Source organism: Danio rerio, chromosome 7 (genome assembly GCF_049306965.1).
Source record: "Danio rerio strain Tuebingen ecotype United States chromosome 7, GRCz12tu, whole genome shotgun sequence".
Taxonomy (NCBI): domain Eukaryota; kingdom Metazoa; phylum Chordata; class Actinopteri; order Cypriniformes; family Danionidae; genus Danio; species Danio rerio.
In genome coordinates this window covers 50,832,800-50,850,002 of record NC_133182.1, presented here as the reverse complement: position 1 = coordinate 50,850,002, position 17,203 = coordinate 50,832,800, and the positions used below count along the sequence as shown (strand labels likewise).

Below are 17,203 nucleotides of genomic sequence, written 5' to 3'. Positions count from 1 at the left end.
GCAGTTTCTTACAGTCAAAGATCAGCAGCAGTGGCAAGATTGGTTTCAGTTATTCCTGAAGAACAAGTATGGCAGAAATTAGGCCAAGATATTATGTTCTTGTTTGAATTGAGCCGAGAGGTGGGGTTTTTATTTTGCTGCTTGTGTCAAAACAATTCATCTGAACTTTCCATTTTAGGCAAGCCTTTTGATCTCCTCCAACTCTGTTTATGAGTCAAGTGCAAGGGAAAATGCTGACCTGCGGGCACAGATCTTACACAAGGTGCCATAAATAGCCATTACTCTGGAGAGCTGGAGTCTAACGGTTGGCTCTCTTAATTGTCTCAGCTCTCACAAGTATAAGGAATGAAAGACCTCTCTGCTAAACATCTTCCCAGCTGGATGTGGATCTCCAGGCCTGACCTACTGAAGGAATCACTGCCTACTGCCCTATTTATACATTAATATATGGTTGTAAGTCCGATTTTTTGACGCCCTGTTAAATTTTAATTCCTTAAAGAAGATTTTTAGTCAAAATAAATAACATAATTCTATTTTATTTAAGCAAGTTTAATTTACAACTATTACAGTTTGGGTTATTATAAAACTCTTCTTTGGAATCAGTATCAGAAAACATGACAGGGATGTCACAGTATTGATTATTTTGGAGAAAGAACACAGATGAGCATATGTGTCAACTTGCGTATGAAAGTAAACATGAGTGGATGGAAATATGGGCTGAAGCTCTGAATTATTCATGTCTGCTGAATGAAGACTGTTTGATGACAAGCATACATAATGAATAAGAAGAGCATTCAGCATTTTTAAAGTACAAGCATGACATGTGTGCTTCTTTTACATCACCCAGAACTGCAAAGGTCAACATTTCTGATTTCAAATGTACTAAGTAACAATCCTTTCTTGGTAAATTTGTTTCAAATAATGTTTTATTTAACAAACTATTTTAGCTTGAAATTACATGTGAAAATATATTCCCACAATGACACCATACAGTGTTTTTTTTTCACAGTTTTTTAAAGGTAAAATAATCTTCCAAGTTAGTTATCCATATAGCCGAATCCCTGACAGAGTTTAGGACTGAAATCTCCTCTGTTCTGTGAGAACTGAACTGTATCCTGCTAAATTAAAAATAGCTTTGCTGCTTGTGTTTTTCTGGGGTGTGTTTCCTGAAGAAGAAGAAGAAAAAAAAGCACAATGTACCTTGTGTCTGACTTTATTATGATGCATTGTTGTAAAAACTAGCTAGCTTCCTGAAAAATAGGAACTGTTTTGTCAAGCAGGTGGTGGAGTGAAAACTTCTAATTAAACAGAGAACAAAATAATGTTATATTATTTCTGTAAATAATGCTACAGGAGCAACAGATATAAATTACCTATATACAGTAGCTTAACAAAAAATACTTTCATCAAAAGCTATATACAGTAGATATATATATATATATATATATATATATATATATATATATATATATATATATATATATATATATATATATATATATATATAAATATATATTAGGGGTGTCAAAATTAATTGTTTCTTTGGTGCACCGTGATGCAGACGCGGACAATTCGGTATCGGTTCAGTAATAATCATAACCGGTTATTATGTACTGACGTCATTTATCTCCTATGCTCTCTGTCGCGAGGGAGGTGAGCGCGAGTATTTACAACACTCAGCCAACTCAGGGCCGGTCCATGGCATAGGCACCATGGGCAAATGCTAAGGGCGCTGTATATCCAGGGGGGGCGCCAGAAAGGAGCGCGGTTCAGTTGGTTTTGTTTTCGATATTCTTGACAAACATTCAGTTACAGACGGCAATAACTCAAAAACCTCTTACCCTAAAAAGATTTTAATTGTGTTTCCTACAAAAAGACAAAGCTGGTTATGTTTCACAGCTGTCTTTCTTTTTTTTCGCTCCACACTACGAGCACTGCTCCGTTGAAGCCCTCGCAATATGTGTTTAGCCGGGATAGCTCGCGCTGAAAGGAGCTCTCAGCAAGGGTCGTCGGAAAAGTGCTTCTTTTTTTCGTTTTTTTTTTTTTCGTTTTTCTGCTCCGCTCTTCGTGAGCTCTCCCTATTGCGAGGGCTTAAGTGTGTGTGTGTGTGCGTGTGTGTGTGTGTGTGTGTGTGTGTGTGTGTGTGTGTGTGCGTGTGTGTGTGTTTGTTTCTTTGGTGCTGTCTATGTTTGTGTTTGAATGAGAGACAGTGTGGTGCTGTGTCTCTGTGTGTTTATACAGACAGCTTGTTATAGCCTCTCCTCTAGGTTCACACCTCTAATATATATATATATATATATATATATATATATATATATATATATATATATAGACGAACTAAAAGATGCATAACATTATAAAGGTTTAGATTTTAACCTGCATATCTTTTTTTTCCTCAAAAGCATGTTGAAAGTTACATCAACTTGTATCAAAGCAGAAGCCATATTAAATCTGTACAGAACATATACTGTATGTGTGTGTGCATTTGTGTGTGTGTATACAGTCTAAACATTTAAATACATTTTATGAGCAGATTTACTGTAGCTGTTCACATTTCCCTCATTGCAGAAATCATTGTGCTCTAGTTGCCAAAAACACTGAACAACACTCACAAATGTTCTCTTGAAATATGGATTTGGGAAACACCAGCTTATTATTAATAATGCCAGAACTTGTGATCTTTGTGGGTTTTGGGAAAAAGCCAATATTGTAACTGTGCATTTCTAGAACTTCTTGTTTTATTTGATATTTAAGTAAACTTACACTTTGGATAAAAGAATCGGTTCAATAAATACATATTAATAGTACCTTAAAGCTCAAAAGCTTGTCAGAGTTTTATAACATTGTCACTATATTCAGTTTCCTGGCCAAGAGCTGTTTGGCAGAAACCTACATAAGCTTGCTTATTAAAATCTTGTCATATACTCATTTTGGTGGAGGAGCTCAATGGAACAACAGCAATGTCAGAAACTTATAATATTGCTCTAGACCACAGGTGTCAATCTCAGTTCTTGGAGGGCCACAGCTCTGAACAGTTTAATTCCAAGCCTAATTAAACACCCCTGATCAAACTAATTGAGCACTTTAGGCTTGCTTCTTAAGATAGGTGTGTTGAAGCAGGGCTGAAACTAAAATCAAAAGTCCTCCAAGAATTGAGTTTGACACCCTTCTCTAGACCTTCGAAAATAATTTCAGTGACATCAAGTCTTTTTGCCTGGGCAGAAATCGGAGGACTACTGATTCTAACGTGGAAAAAAGAAAAAGAAACTACAGTAACTGGTTCCCTTACTATAGCAAAGAAATAGGGCAAGGTTTAAGCAGAGCCAGACTGGATGGTACGACGCTTTTTGTTTGAGGAAAGAGTTCTAATTCAGATAGGCTTTAAATAATCATATAGGTCTGCTATGTTGACATTTACTGTTCAGATGTGAAAGGGAGAAGCTAAACATTTAGACCTGGAGAGAGTAACAGACGGGTCGGGGAGAGCAGTTGTCAGTGGTCAAGCCAAAACAACTGGCATCACTTGCACCACCATCTGGGTGGGCCGTCACTGCCTCGTACAAGAGCACAGATGTAGGACACTTCAATACACTGAGGGAGCCTTGTCCTGGCTGAGAGTCTTTGTACACACACACACACAGTGTAACACTCAGTACGTTTACATGGGCAACAATATTCTAATATTAACATGATCCTAGACCATAATCTGATTAAGAATCTTCATGTAAACAGACATTTTTGGTTCCCTAAAAGTCACACTCGAAGTTGATACAAATCGAAGTGGGATATGTGGAGTATATTTATTGCATAATTATTAAGTGCATTTGTCTACTATTTCATTTCCTTGAATTCCTACATGAGATGTTATCCAGTAGAATTGCACATCTGAAGTTTTCAAGGTTTAATAATGCTGTATTACGATTAAAATCTGTTCATATCTGTTTGTTTTCACCAATGACACATAAGCAAATTGCTGAAACGGAACAGCACACATGCGTACACTTACTGCCCAACTTTGGTTAATGTCAAATTGCATTTTTAAGTCAGTTCAACATTCATACCTTAGTTGACCCAACAATTGTTCAAACAACTTATTTTTATTAGTCCAGACAGCTTTGCAGTGTTTTTTTTTTTTGTCTAGCTAACTAAACCAACTTTTTGCTAGTTGGATTTTTTACAGTGCAGTATATACTCCTTTTTCACACTATTAATGTCATGTACTACTTTTTGGCCCATTTTGTGACAGGGTAATCACATAAAGCAGCAGTTAACAGTTTGATGACACACAAAAAATGCTTGTCATTGAGCAATTTGTATTCACTGTCATCAGTCTGCAATGTATAGCAAGGTTAATAATTAACTGGACTTGAAGCTTTTGCAAAATTACAAATGAAAGACAAACAACTTTAAAGGATATCACAATCATTTAAACAAACTTTACAATGATACATGAAATCTGGATTTGAGAATCAGAGAATGTTGTAATGACACATGCCACATATGTATTGTAAAACGGGCAACACAGGCTCATTTGTAGATACGTGTTAGCTTACATTTTTGCGAAACAGAAAATACACTGTACATTTCGGATGACACATCCACCAGAGTATGGTGTCTACATTTTTGCAAATCTGAAATTTGTTACTATGTTTTTAGAAGCATGCTCTTGAACATTTCCCAAAGAAGACAGGCCTTGTCATTTTGACGATTTTTAGAATCACTGACCTAAACTCTTCCCTAAACCCAAATCAATGGGGTTTTCAAAAGCTAAGAGAAAAATTTAAGAGAAAAGTACATTGAGCCAATGTTGTTTTATCTTGATATTGCATTGCTATTATCTCTTTTGTGAAACCATGCTTCAATAGTCCCAGACCCAAACGCTCTGCATCACAAGTATGACACATTCATCTACTGAACAAACTGACCATGCCTGAAATGTTGCCCATATAAAGATAGACACAGTCCTTTATTTATTGATAATATGTAAATATTATTAGGTTAAAAAGGAATAAATGTCAATAGGACTCATACTGCACCGGAGCCTTCATTTTACCTCAAAACTCCAGTTAAATCTATGCTATACATTTTTTTCAGTTTCACAAAAAATGTAGACTTGAAGAACATGAAAGGAAAAGACTATTCTAAAAGTGAGTCATGTAAACACCTTTATCCTAAAATTGCCTCATTCAGTTATTCATTCATTTTCTTTTCGGCTTAGTCCCCTTATTAATCTTGGGTCACCACAGCGGAACGAACCGCCAACTTATTCAGCATATGTTTTATGCAGCGGATGCCCTTCCAGCTCCAACCCATCACTGGGAAACACTACTGTATATACTCTCATTTATTCACACACATACACTACAGACCATTTAGCTTACCCAATTTACCTATAGCACATGTCTTTGGACTTGTGGGGGAAACCGAAGCACCCAGAGGAAACCCATACCAACACGAGGAGAACATGCAAACTCCACAAAGAAAATGCCAACTGACCCAGCCAAGGCTCGAACCAGCGACCTTTTTGCTGTGAGACGATCGTGCTACCGACTGCACCACCCTGACACCCTGCTTTATTCATAATAAGGTAAATAATCAGATTTAAACATTATCCACTGACACCGACTATTAACATGGCTAGTTGTTTGACTAATACTGTATGAGATCTGTAATGTTGCTGTGTTTCAGCATTAGCATTTATATTATGGCAGTGACAAGTGTGATATGCAAATGCTAACTAAGTAGCATTATGCTGCTACGCTACCAGATCTCAGATTTACCATATTAACACAAAGTTTAGGACATTTTAAATAAACTACATATAATTTGAATAAGATATTCTATAATGCGCAACTTCAGAGAAAAGAAAATATAGTTTTGGTGGAAAACCAAATCTGGGACAGGAAATACTAATAAGACTATTCAAAACCTGAAGCATGGAAAAAACATCTGGTAACACTTTAGGTGGTCAAAGGACTGAAATGTGCAATACCTGCATTCATATAAAGCAAAATGCAGTGAAAAATGTGTATCATGTTGCAGCCAGCTTTGCATGAAAGTGATTTTAGTTAGAACAGCATAGTCACTGTTCATATTCGCTAGAATTTCTATGAATATTGTGAGTTTATAAATTTATATACCAAAGAAATGTATCTAAGAATATTAATTTGATTAATTAGCCTAAAAGCCTTACACCCCTTTTAACAGTGGGCTGTAAAACCTTTTTGGCTTGGAAATATTACTTTTAGTTGGACAAAATGTTGTCCATAATATACCTGCTTTCACAACATGAGTAATTAAATAATATATTTTGGTAACATTTTTATATTAATGGTCCCATTAAACATTTTGTTTACTAAAAGTTGCATTGCAACTACAATTATTTCTCATTTGAGTATTATGGACTGTCTGTTTAATATCTGTTGATACTGCTTCTTCAACACATTTAACTGACTATAGAATTTTGCAAATACATGTCAACTTACACTAACCATAAACCTAATCCCCAACCTAACAGTCAACTTATAATCTAATGAGAATCAGTTGACATGTAGATGCAATGTAACCTAAATTAAAAAAATGAGGTAATGGGACCATCAAAATATAGTGATACCTATTTTTGAATGATTTCTTCCTTTAACGTAAGATATTCCTAAAAGTATTAGTCATTAAAATAATGTGTCCTATTCTGTCATACTTCATTAAGTTTCATATTTCCAAAAAATGCAGTACTGTATATTTCTCTGGATAGACAAGTGCTGACCATAATTAGCTTTTTTCTTTCTTATTGAGCGAGTGGAGGCATAATTTCTGAAATACCTCTAGACACTCAACAGTTGTTTTTTATCGCTACAATGATTTTCTAAGTAGACATGAGCAAGAATGCAACCCTGACATTAAGTAGATCCGTGATTTATCTGCTTCTCTGCTTCTGCAGTATTGAATGGACTATACAGCATTGATTCAGCACTTTGTGTGTGATCAATACAGAGCTACACGGTAATCACTTTAGTGAAATGAAAATGACCAAACAGAGGACAGAGTTGCATCCTGCCAGTGCACTGAGCAATGTGGCTCATTCAGGTGATGAAAGATTGAGTCACGGAGAAGGATAATTTTTTTCAGCCTCTTTTCCCTTGTCATTCCATGTCTCACTTCTCTACCATACTGTAGATTTCAATAAAAAAGGGAAAATAGCCTAAATAAAACTTAAATGAAAAGGTGCAGTAATGACAGGGTGTTGTATGCAAAAATACAAATAAAAGATTTAGAAATTATTTAAAAATTTAAAATCAATTCCGTATTTACAATGAAAGAAAATAGCTTGCACATTTCCATTCATAGAGACCTACAGCAAAATGTGGTCTTGATGTGGTCTGAAGACAGAAAAATAACACTCCAAAGAAGTTTGCTATTTGTTCAAACTACTTATTTAAAATGTGGCGAAACAACACAATTTTTTGTTTGTTTTTTGTATGTTGGAGGGACAACTTAATTGTTTTAATGTTTAATCCACTTAAATTTGCAAAAACAAGTAAGTTAATTCCTTCATGTTGTCCCTACACAAATCGATAGTGTGGAACCCAGCATTTTTACAGAGAAAATGATGATTTATTTTTGTGATAGTCACAAGTCTATAATGCATAAATAAACTAGCAATTTTGCAATATATTATTAATCTTAAATTTGAAATTTATGTTCATTTACGAATAATTTAAGAGATTTCTGCCTCCATTGAAAGTTCATGCAAACAAGCGTGCTTTGAAAGCTTTAGACACAATATGATAAACAAATTAAATCTGAAACTATTATTCACATAAAAACACTGATCAAGGCACACAAATAGGGCATATCAAATATAATAAACAGAAGTTCAAACATGCTTGTATGAAATTTGAGAGCCAATAAAGTCAATCGAGTATGGCCGAGCTTTACCATATTTGATGAACTACATACGAGCACTCATTCATTATTCTCCAGCTTACTCCCTGATTTATCAAGGGTTGCCACAGCGGAATAAAACACCAACTATTCCAGCATGTTTTTAACGCAGTGGATGCCCTTCCAGCATACTGGAAAACACCCATACACTCTCGCATTCACACACACACTCATACACTACGGCCAATTTAGCTTATTCAATTCACCTATAGCGCATGTCTTTGGACTGTAAAGGAAAGCCACGCCAACACAGGGAGAACATGGAAACTCCACACAGAAATGCCAACTGGCCCAGCTGGGACTCGAACTAGTGTCCTTTTTGCTGTGAGGCAAAAGTGTTAACCACTGAGCCACCATGGCCCCACATAAGAGCACTGATAAATGTTAATGTGTAAATTAAAGACAGCAATACATCTGTACATTATATTTCAAGTATTTTTAGAATTTTCTGAAAGAAAAAAAAATCTTAGCAATTTGAAGTTTCACTAAAAAAGTTTTGAATGGAAAATAATGGTTTGGCAATAATGGTTGAGTAAATTACAACTTTTGTCTTAACTATAACTTAAACTACAGTGTTTGTGAAGGCTTTAAGCACTATAAAAGCAGGTTTTCATAATCATCTGCTGCCTTCAGTAAACAGAGGGAAAAGCCATGTCTCTAATGTTTGAGGACAAAGGCTGTAAAACATAAACATAATCCCAAAAAACAGATCAAATTATTGTAGCAAGCAGATTTAAAAGAATATAATCCCCATGACATCAACAAAGAGCAACAGAAGATACAGTAATGCAGTCTCAGCCTCAGACAGCACACCCACAGGCCTCCCACAGGCCATTCACCAACTGTCTGATGCACATTTTACACCCAAACATGAACAAAAACACCAGTTCAATCCTGGAAACAAAGTTATATTCTGTTAAACTTTTTATTTTCTGTCAAACTGTTAAATAAACGGCATGCCTTAAGCTGGAGTCAGAGGTCTGCTACACACACCTAGTTTATCACTAAACAGTTATTTTTTTCTGTCCAGATGAGCAGTATTTATCTTGTGTGGCTTAGACATCGAAAAAACAGAGCCAAAACCATGAGTCCATGATGTCCATGAGTATCTGAGATAAATACTCACTCAATTTAGCACACTAGACATAGTTCAGGTCTGAATTCTCTCTTCTGAACTTCACTGAAGTATCTCAGAATTAAACATACAACATATTTCAACACTTTCAGCTAAATAAGCAGCATCCTGTTTAGACACGGCAAGGTCTGAATAGAGGTTGAAATGAGAATAGTGTTATTTTGAGTTTTTTTACTCCAACGTACTGTGTACATTACATTCAAAGGGGATACAGGAAAGTAGAGCACTAAATATCTGTAAAATACATTCATAACGAAGCCCACCCAAAAGCTTACGCACTGATTTGTCATTGGCCTACTTCCATCTACTGAACATCTGTGTGTGGAAATGCACAGGCATCATGCTTTACCACTAAATGTGTGTGCTTGTTTGTGTGGAAATGAGAGAGAGATGCACTGACTGTTTACATGCACATGCACAAAATTTCTTATTAAGGTTATAACTAAAAAGAGCTTCACAGCTACTAGGATATTCTTGTAATATATTCTTGTTTATCTTTTCTATTTCTGTGAACTGTCTTTCCATTATAAAATTGCCACGTTTAAGGTCTGACTTCTTTAAAAATCAGTGATCTTCACTGCCTGATATATATATATATATATATATATATATATATATATATATATATATATATATATATATATATATATATATATAAATATAAATATATATATATATATATATATATATATATATATATATATATATATATATGAGCAATTCCATGAAAATGTCAACCTTGCCATGAAAAGAAAAATGTTTTCACCAAAATAGCGAAACCGTTTCTACATTTTTTGCGCAGGCAAGTGTTTTACAGTACTTTAAAAATACTTAAAAATGTCGCTGTCAATGTTTTCAAACTATTATATTTGATTTACCAAAGTCAAACAAATGACAATTTCACATCTGTCACATCCATAACGAAAAAGTGTCACATCCATAACAAAGCTTTTCCCTCAAAAATGCAAACATGTCAAAAAAAAAATAAAATCAATCAGTTTTGTTCTATAAAGAGCCAACTCTTATCCTTTTGTTGAGCATTATTTATTTTGGGTTGTGCAGTTTAATTCACAGAATTTCTACGAAATATGTTGTATACTGTAAACTCACAAACTTTTTTTGTCACATCCATAATGCTTGTTTATTTTCCTCATTTAAAGTATAAAAATGTTCACAGATTGAATTTTTTTGATCCCATAACTTTGTGGTTAGTTGTTTTGGAAAATATAAACAGATGGTTCAATATAATGTTAACGTATACTTTCTCTGCGAATTTATGTTTTGAATTTTTACTGCAAATGTCACATCCATAACCCTGGAATCAGCCACATATATATATATATATATATATATATATATATATATATATATATATATATATATATATATATATATATATATAAAGTGAGGTCTCAGATCAGACAAGAAGCACTGCATTAAATCCCATGTTACCATTTCCTCCATGTCTTTAAAATATGACAGTTTATTTTACCCCAGTATTTTCAATAGAGTTTCTGTGCTTGCCTGCTGGTATTGACGGCAATTCGTTGTTCATCTCGTTTTATTTCTGAACAACTAAATGAACACTTAAGTCTATCTAACTGAATGTACTTTAATTACAACACTGATGCTGTAAAAGGAACCTTATGACATTGAAAATAGTCACATTAAGCTTTAACCGAAAGTTTATCATTGGCTGAAAAACACTAGCTGTGCATATACCCCACTGGGATGGTACCATTTTCAAAGGTTTATATTTGGGCCTTTTTATCAGTAAAATGCATATGCTCTTAGTACCGTACAAATGTATTATATCTAAAGCCATTTATTAAGTGATGTCCCGGTGAAAGATTTTGTCCCTTTCACCTCTAAATATTCTCTAAATTCTCCAAACATATGAGCAGACATTTTTACGGCTCTCTTATACGGTACAGGAGAAACCAGGATAAGCACAAGAACTGTTTAGATGAACAATACAGCAAAAGCCTCCCTGTTTTTTATGAATTACTAAGGACCACGGTTTAGCCTAAAAATATATTGTTATTTTTTGCTATTGCTTTAAGGCAATTCGCACTCTACATCTAGGAATTCAAAGTGGTACTGTGTTTACTGTTAAAGAATGCAAATGTATGTACTATTTATTCCATTTCAGCATTCATATCGCAATGTGATCATTCGTAATAGTCACATCATCATGAGCATACGCAATGTTGAGTCTGGATTTTAATTAATTATTTTGCAGAAAAGTGTTTTTGTCCTTTGACAAACTGATAACAATTGAATTGTTTATAAAACAAAGACATGCAGTATTATTTTACATTTGATTATTACATTTCTGTATACCTGAATACAGTTTGACTCATTGGAAAACAACCAAACGCTGTTTATTTAATTTGTATTTTTTTTTTTAATTGAATGTATCTACGCTTGTAGATTGTTTCTTATATTTTATGCATAAGTACTCCCCTACAGAATCTTCCCAATCAATTATTGAATCTCAATTCTTCCAAAATTCTTTCAAATAGTTATTCAACTAATCTAGTGAAATTGTATTCATATTGCAATGTAAATCGCAAAATAAAAAATAAAAAATATTGCAATGTTATCATGCAATCCTAGTATGAAAGGTTTGTTCATTTACTACTTATTTAAAATCATGAAAACACAAAAGTGCCCCCTAATACCTACAAAGCATAATTACAAGTTTTATCATAATATGCAGATTATATAGGAATACTCTAATATTGCAACATAAGTGAACCACAAGGACTAAATCAAAAATAGTCAAGTAAATGGTGCATGTAAACACAGCCAGTGAAAATGAGGTCTGTTTTTATAAATGCAGACACAAAGGGATGCCTCATATGTGTCTGGAATATCAATATTTAAAAATCCAATTTTAAATCCGCTAAAAGTGAATGTGGCTGCTTTCTTTTGTGTCTTGTCATCATCATGGCTCAAACTACCAATTACGTATAGCTTATTTTCAATGACAAGACACCAACACACACAAAAAAACGAATGCTGCTAAATGTGGTGTATTTGCTATACACCAGCAAAAATGTATATATTACGATGAGAATACTTTACAATGGCACGTTGTTTTTGGCGTTGCAATGCTTTCTATAGCTATAATGGGTATTGCATAATATCTCTGTTATGGTATGCAACATTCAAGAGCAGCAAGAATAAATAGCGAAGCAGATGCCATGATGGCGAAATCATAAATAAAATGGCCATAACGAGAAAAAAATATTACCGTTTATTGGGAAGACTCTTCATTCCTTCGTCGCTGAAAACAAGGAAGGTAAAGCGAAGCGAATAGCTAAAATCCAGTGGCGAATACAATAGCTGCATGTAAGGCGCTGAGAGGAGCGCAGAGGAGAGCAGCACGTCAGAGCGCGCGCACGCACACCAGCAGCCTGTACAGTTCAATCCTGACTGGCAGCTGCTCACGTGACCTGCCAGGGAAATATTCCAACCGCTACAGGCAGGCCAAGTCACGTGACCAGCTGCCAACTATGGAAATTATGATTTACCATAGCAATCAAGTGGGCAATGGCATACGCTTCTCAGTGTAAGAGAATATGCAAAATATATCGGTAGTTTGGTGTGGCCAGCCTTGTGCCTTAAAGCAATAGTTCACTCCCAAAAAATGATAAAGTTTGAAAACCTTTTTGAGTTTCTTTCTTCTGTTGAACATTAAAGAATTTATTTTGAAGCTGTTAGTTCTCCCAAAAATGAAAATGTAATCTTCATTTACACACATTTATGAGATGTTTCTGTTCAACATGGATGCAGATATTTAATACTATGAAAGTAAATGATTTCTTCAGACTATATTCTTTTGTGCCTTTAAGAGAATAAAAAACATCAAAAATAGTTTGGAACAAGGGGTGAATAAAGATGACAGTATTCTTATTTTGGAGTGAACTATATCCATTTAAACAACAGTTATGTCTGGATCTTTCAGATTACCTGATAGCCGCGATATTCTGCCACTCGTCTAGCCTCTTCACCCTTGTGTATTACTCCGCCTACATTCAACAAGAAGTACACTCCACAGTTTGACAAATATTGCTGCTGTTGGACAACATAATGTACTTTTGAGGCTTTTCAGTCGAGAATGTAGTTGTTTAGATTCCAACTATGCAGTTTATTTATAAGGACAGTGCCTATTTCAAAATATTTATAATTTCTGAGAGCGTCAGTAGCCATTAGCCTAGTATTGAGCGGAGAAAAGATGTTCTTCATCCACAAGATGGCGACAGAGAAGGCATAATAAGTTCTTAGCTGATTAAAACAACATAATTTCTGACTACAGCTGATCAAAACATTATTAAACAGGTAAGTGATATTTTAAATCAATCTCTATTTTTTATGTTGTAGTGCTCTATTTCAATTGTAGTGTATTGACTGTGAGATGTGACTCACATATCAGTAATGTATTTTGTGTTGGCCACTCTTTGTATAACCCTTAGTTACTTTTTGTTTGGCCATCTATGTCTCCTGTTTTCGTTACTTCAGACTAGTTTAGTAAACAGAAAGAAAAAAATAAATGCTGCATGTGTTTAACATTTTCCTTATCGCTAACACAAAAGTAAGCTGGTAGTGAGTGCAATGCTTTTTCGGGGTTAATTACAGTTTTTTTCAGTCGCTTTGGTGCATTTCTTACAACTGGTCCTGACACCATTGTTTATGAAGATAGCCAGATGGCTTTGTCATGTTTTTATTATGATGTAAGTTACATTTCTTCAATGCAAAAAATATTTTGTTGACACATCCTGAAAATGCTCAAGACAGCACTACTATTAGTACAGTCATTTGAAAACTACAGTAAATTTAGACATCACTGCATTTAGTGAGGTAGTATAAGACACTGAATATGTATGTTTCACATTTTTACTGCATTCACTCTTTACAATCCTAATTTATTCACAGCATTGTTCAAAAGAATAAATACAACCTTATTTACAACAAACAGAAACTTCCTTTGAGCAGAGCTGTGCACAATTGTAAAAAATATTGCAGTACATATTGCAACTGAACCTACAACATACACAGGTCTGTAAATCATTCATGAAATTTAGAAGACATTTTCATGAAAAAAAAGATTTCAAATGTTTTTTAAATTTGCTTGATAGATTTTGACAACTAGTTCGTCATTTTTGTATGTAATAACTCAAGTAATGAAATGAAGACTATTAGTTTTAAATGGAATGACTATTCAGCATTCACAAGTTTAGTTCATTTAGACTGACATGACATAAGCAAATGATAATGTTAGAAAACAACAGAGAGTTGTATGAAAGCAGTTGATGCATGTTCAAAAGCATTTGCAGTTTGTTGGAAGGAATGAGAAACCGCTACTATGATGTGCACAAATGACTAATTGTTTTGAGAAATGCATTAAGTGTTGTGCAAATGTAAATAGTGTTGTGAGAAATGCACCAAAGCCACTGAGAAACACAGTTTTGTGTTAACCAGATCGCAACAGAGAAATACTGGAAAATCTCTGTAGACTGATGGCATTTCATGCCTTTCAGCTTTATAATCTTAAAATGTCAGCAAAATCACCAGTTTTTTTCATCACTTTAGACATTAGACATTTTCTATTTTAGATACATGATTATGCCGTCAAACTGTTGTATAAACGGAATATCACACTGGTATCAATGCACGCCTTACACCAGTGCCGATATACAGCCTCATTGCACTATATATATATTAATTTATTTATTTATTAATTTTCCTTCGGCTTAGTCCCTTTATTCATCAGGGGTCACCACAGTGGAATGAAGCGCCAACTTATCCAGCATATGTTTTATTTGCGGATGACCTTCCAGCTGCAACCCAGTACTGAACACCCATACACTCTTATTCATTCATACACACACACAACCAACTGACCCAGCCAGAACTTGAACCAGCAACCTTCTTGCTGTGAGGCAGCTGTGCTAATTACTGAGCCACCGTGACGCCATCAAAAACAATATTCATTCATTCATTCATTCATTCATTCATTCATTCATTTTCTTTTCAGCTCAGTCCCCTACAAATTGTTAGAATCCTCTGTCTTTTATATGGGACAGATATATTTAATATATGGATGTTTATTATAATGTAACTTTTTAAAATTACAAATGGCAGAGCCTTTCTTCTTTTTTGTTAGATATACATGTCCATTATAGTAGATAGCAGGACAGCAAACAAAAACAAATAAAACAAACAAACAAACAAACAAACTAAACAAACAAACAAACAAACACAAAAAGCACAACACAGGTAGGTAGGTGTTTGGTAGGTATATAGACAGACAGACAGACAGACAGTTCAGAACAGCGCTGTGGAATCAGACCAATTGTGCCATCTGCTGGTGAATGTGGGTGAGACACTTTTGGGCTTCAATCAATGAGATCTTTTAACAAAAAACATATTTTGAATAGGTTTTTTAACCACTAGAGTGGTGCATTTTCTAACTGAAGTCATATAAGAAAAAACAATTTGTTTACCAAAATTTTCCTTAAAATGTCTGTTAATATGTTCTTCAAAGTAAGAAGTACACATTTCAAATGCAAAGATGAGTATAATCACAGTTCTAACAACCCCTTTGTTTATATTTACATAAATTTTTGACTGAAAATTAAATATTAAATTATTTTGTTCATTGAAATATTTCTCAAAATCGAATCTAAATCTGCCACTAGGTGGTAGTAAGCGTCTAATTAAGTTGTCCATTTTTTAAAGGAAAGCTGCACGCGTGTTGGTCGTTGACGCCTGACTGTTAATATAAAAACAGTTTTGCTGTGGCTTTATGTACTTTCGTTTGCTTAATTAATTATTTTTTTATTAACAGAATTGTTATATACCATTAATATCACATTTGTAATTCTACTTCGGACAAAAACAGCCTTTGATGAACTGCTATGCTTGCCTTCATGTGATGCTAACGTTACCTTTAGGCATATAGTACATTCACTGACACGCGGAGATCAGACATATTTTATTTAGTATTAAATTCTCCAGTTTACTCCTCGTCTGACTTCAGAAAAACAACACCGCCTCGTTATCACAGCAGGTTATGTGTGATATAATTTATGTATGATTACTTTTAGCTATTATACTGCTATTGTACTTATTTTCTTTTTCCTTTTGACTGCAGATTGTTCTGTTCTAGATCTGACCACAGCATCACAAACTGTAAGTAAGTTGTCTGTAAATTATTGTTTTATAGTCAAAAGTTCCATCACACAGCCCCTGTTTCAGCATGGTTTTTCACACCTCCATTTGAAACGCTTTTTGGTCTTTCCAGCTGAAAGAATGTGACACTGGTATTGAGAGCGGTTCAGTTACAGCGGTTCGTTGAGCATTTTTTCCTCCATCTGTTCTACTGTCATTAACTGAACATATTACAGTTTTTCTTAGTTGTTTACACACAATTTATTGTACTACAGACACAATTTCTACAACATGTAACTGATGCACCAACCCCCTGAACCAATTCTGCTAAACTACAAGCACAATTCCTGCATTAAACTCAAATTGCAGGTTTACAACACACTTTTTTTCAAAACACTACACACAATTCTCTGCATTTTACACAATTTTCATGCAGAACATCTTTTGTTTTCACAAGGAACACACTGTCATTCACAATTGTAAAGTCAGTTGCCTTACTTTGCATGCTAACTCATCACATGAGTAAACACCTTTTACACAGAATTTCAATTTAGAAATCAGGAAAGGCAAACTTTATTTATAGAGCACAATTTAACACAACCATAGTTGATCCAAAGTGCTTTACAATAAAATAAACTAGACAATAAAACTAAAAATAACTGGTATTAAAAATGCAATGAAATATATTTAAAAGTAATACTAAAATATAAATAATAAAAAAAAATAACATGCATGCATCAGTCAAAGGCAAGAGAGTAAAAATGTGTTTTTAAGTTAGATTTAAAAGCATCCAAAGAAGGAGAGATTCTGATATTCAGAGGGAGACACTGAACACTGAAAGCTCGATCACCCTTTGACTTGCAGCGAGACCGAGGGACAGACAAAAGAAACTGATCATGTGATCTTAAGAATCTACAAGCTGTATATGGCCTAATAAGCTCGCTGACA

At 34.4% G+C, this 17,203-nt stretch overlaps 1 protein-coding gene across 1 annotated transcript in view; it reads right to left on the bottom strand.

Annotated features, from left to right (window-relative positions):
* si:ch211-288d18.1 overlaps positions 1–12,519 on the bottom strand; it is a 56,658-nt gene extending 44,139 nt beyond the window's left edge. The window contains exon 1 of the mRNA XM_681604.8: positions 12,336–12,519. The gene's annotated coding sequence lies outside the window, so the exon portion shown is untranslated. The remainder of the gene's footprint in view (positions 1–12,335) is intronic.
* Between the last annotated feature and the right edge of the window lie 4,684 nt (positions 12,520–17,203).